Consider the following 3368-nt stretch of genomic DNA (forward strand, 5'->3'; position numbering starts at 1 on the left):
ACTGTCTGACAAGGTCCATACCCCCTCCAGAGGAACCTCAGGATGGCAAAACTGTGCATGAACTTAAGGACTGAACGTCATCTCTATTTTGCCCCTCACCAGATAGCTGACCCTAGTCAAATTATGCTATTTCTTTGAACCTCCCTTTCCTGATGGCTACAGAGAATCTAATGTCTACATCCCAGAGCTACTGTGGCAGTCCTTGAGATAATGTTTGATGAAGCTCTATGCTTGATAAGGGCTCTCCATGGCTTTGGATAAAATGAGCTTCCTCTCTTTTCTTTCTTTAAAACATTTGTCCAAAGTACCAGACAATGCAATGCACACTGTAGATGCTGTTAATTTTTTGAATAATGATCCCCAGAAAGTGACTTTCAAAATCAAAATTACTAAGATTTTGAATACCCAGATAAGGATATAGCTGCATGCCTAAATTCAATCCTTTCTGCACAATAAAATCACCAGGGGAGCTTTTAAAACTACTGAATCATGAGCTCTTAAGAGATTTTTATTCACTTAATCCAGGGAAGGGAGCAGGTATATATATACATATATATATTTATTTATTTATTTAAATATACCTTTTTTTCTCAAGGTGAAATTCATATAACATAAAGTTAACTATTTTGAAGTGAACAATTCAGTGGCATTTAGTACATTCACAATGTTGGGCAACTACCACCTTCAAATGTTAGTTCCAAAACATTTTTATCATCCCCAAAAGAGAACCCTGTACCCATCTACTAGGTATGCCCCATTCTTTTCTCCTTAGCCCCTGATAACCCTCAATATATGTTCTGTCTCTATGGATTTGCCTATTCTGGACATTTTGTATAAATGGTATTATACAATTTATGGTCTTTTGTATCCAGCTTGTTTTGCTTAGCATGTTTTTGAGGTTTATCTGTATTGTGTCATGTATTGGTAATTTATTCCCTTTTTATGACTTAATAATAATCCACTGATTGCATGGATACACCATAATTTGCTTATCCATGTATCTGTTCATAGACATTTGGACTGTTTCTATCTTTTAGCTATTGTGACTAGTGCTTCTGTGAACATGCATGCACATATATTTGTTTGAATACCTGTTTTTAAGTCTTTTGTATATAGATGTAAGAGAGGAATTGCTGAATCACATGGTAATTCAATGTCAAACTTTTTGAGGAAGCCACAAACTATTTTTCACAGCATTGAACCATTTTGCATTCCTACCAGCAGAGTACAAGGGTTTCAATTTCTCCACCTCCTTGTCTACACTTATTTTTTTCCTTCCTTCCTTCCTTCCTTCCTTCCTTCCTTCCTTCCTTCCTTCCTTCCTTCCTTCCTTCCTTCCTTCCTTCCTTCCTTCCTTCCTTCCTTCCTTCTTTCTGTCTCTCTGTCTCTCTGTCTCTCTCTCTGTTCTGATTGTAGACATGCTACTGCACATGAAGCTGTGTGGTGGATCTTCATTACGGTTTGGATCTGCATCTTCCTAATGAGTTATGAGAATCTTTTCCCGTGCTTGGTGGCCATTCATTTATCTTTTATGGACAGATGTCCATTCAAGTGTTTTGAATATCTATTAGGCACCTGTCTTTTAAAAAGATGCCTCCCCTCCCCTGACGGTGAATCGAATGTGCAAAGGTTGAGAAGAATCACTGATGGAAGGGAAAGTAAAGAGCAAATAAGAGATTCCAGATCCTTACTTTCTCATTTGCGCATGGACAAACAGGCATTGTGGGTCTATCAACCAAAGGGTCTTTCACAAACTCCTATTATACATAAGAATTCAAATAAAAAGCACAAAATTGTGTGAGTGTGATCGGTATATGTTCCATGACTTCAAGGTGGTATTAAAGGGCAGGTTAAAAAAGCTTAATCTCATGTCTATTATTAAAATAAAATATTGTACATGTACAGCATATCTGTCCCAGGCAGGGCAAATTGATTTAACTCTATTGTTACACTTTACAATTAGAGTACAGATTTTATAACATACGAAATTATGACAATAAAGAGAAAGTACCTTGAGTGCTGTCGTCGGCTGTTGAATTAAGAAGAAAAATACAACTTATTTGTATCCCTGGCCACCAGTGTCTCCCCTCTGTCTTTCTCTCCCTCCTCATCCCCTCCCTTCTCTCTCTTTCTCCTATAAACCATAATAATACATGAAAAATACTACAGAGGTGTTTTTTTTTTTTGTATTCTTTTGCTCTATTAAGATGCCCATGTGGTCGTTATCAATGGCTTAGGGTTGAATTTTTTGGAATGCCTGCCCTGAAATGTTCACATCACAGAAATGAAAAAGAAAGAGACCAGCAAACAGGTAGCAGATGCCTGGACATCTGTTGTTCACTTTCAACACAGAAAAGTAGTTCTTGCAGTGAGGTAATGGCAGTTCCTTGAATGAAAACAGATATATTAACTATCTGCACCTCGTTGTCAGGAAGTGCTGCAGGCTGGTGCCCCCGAGGCCAACCCTGAGAAACACCCAGGACAAGGAAGGGCAGAAGCAGCGCTGGGTAAGGGGGTCCCCCAGACTGGCCTGAGAACGCCCCTGCCAGCCTAGTGGGGAGCTCTGGAGCAAAGATCGTCCATTAGAGGAGGCCTGCATTGGCCTGTGTCCCACTGGTCCAGGCCCTTGTGCCACTGCTTTCTCAGTTTTTGGCCAAGGGATCTTAGGGACCACAGAATAAAATGTGACCAGCACTGAGGCTGGTCCTGAGGAACCTACACCTGCGGTCTGTCAGCTCCCTGCATCACCAGGGACTGACCACTTTCTTGTGGCGGGGGGTTCTGAGTGGTGCATCTTATGTTTACCAAGGAAAGTTACCTGTTCACTTGCCACAGCTCACACAAGTAATTACAGTTAAGAAGGAAGAAAATAAACTAGCTATTTCCTTATATCCAACCTAATGCTTTCTTTACAGAGCTGGTAGATTTTTACCAAATATGCTGGAAGTTTCTCAGAACAACACAACCTCAACCCCCATGGAATTCAGTCCAGTTCTTAATGCATATCGTTTGGAGTCATCCTTTTCAAAACCAGTCCCAGTGCCAAAGTTCTGTTGCAACTCAATGTCATATCAAAGATATGGAAAGAAAAATCTTAGTAGAGTATCTGGCCCATAGGAGGAAATCAGTAAACGTTTATTAAATGAATGAATGAATTCAACTACATAAAATTGTAACACTACTCTTTTGAATACCTCTTCAATGTCACAGTGTAACATGGTAGCAGAATTATTAATACCAGAATGCCAGAACCAAGTCCAATTTTGAGTTTCTTGAAAGTTTTAAACTGTGTTTTGAGACCTGTGCTTTGTTTCAAATGTTTGGACCATGGCAAATAATCAAAATTCAAAATGCATTTTGTGGGGGAA

This window comes from Manis javanica, chromosome 3 (assembly GCF_040802235.1).
Source record: "Manis javanica isolate MJ-LG chromosome 3, MJ_LKY, whole genome shotgun sequence".
Classification (NCBI taxonomy): domain Eukaryota; kingdom Metazoa; phylum Chordata; class Mammalia; order Pholidota; family Manidae; genus Manis; species Manis javanica.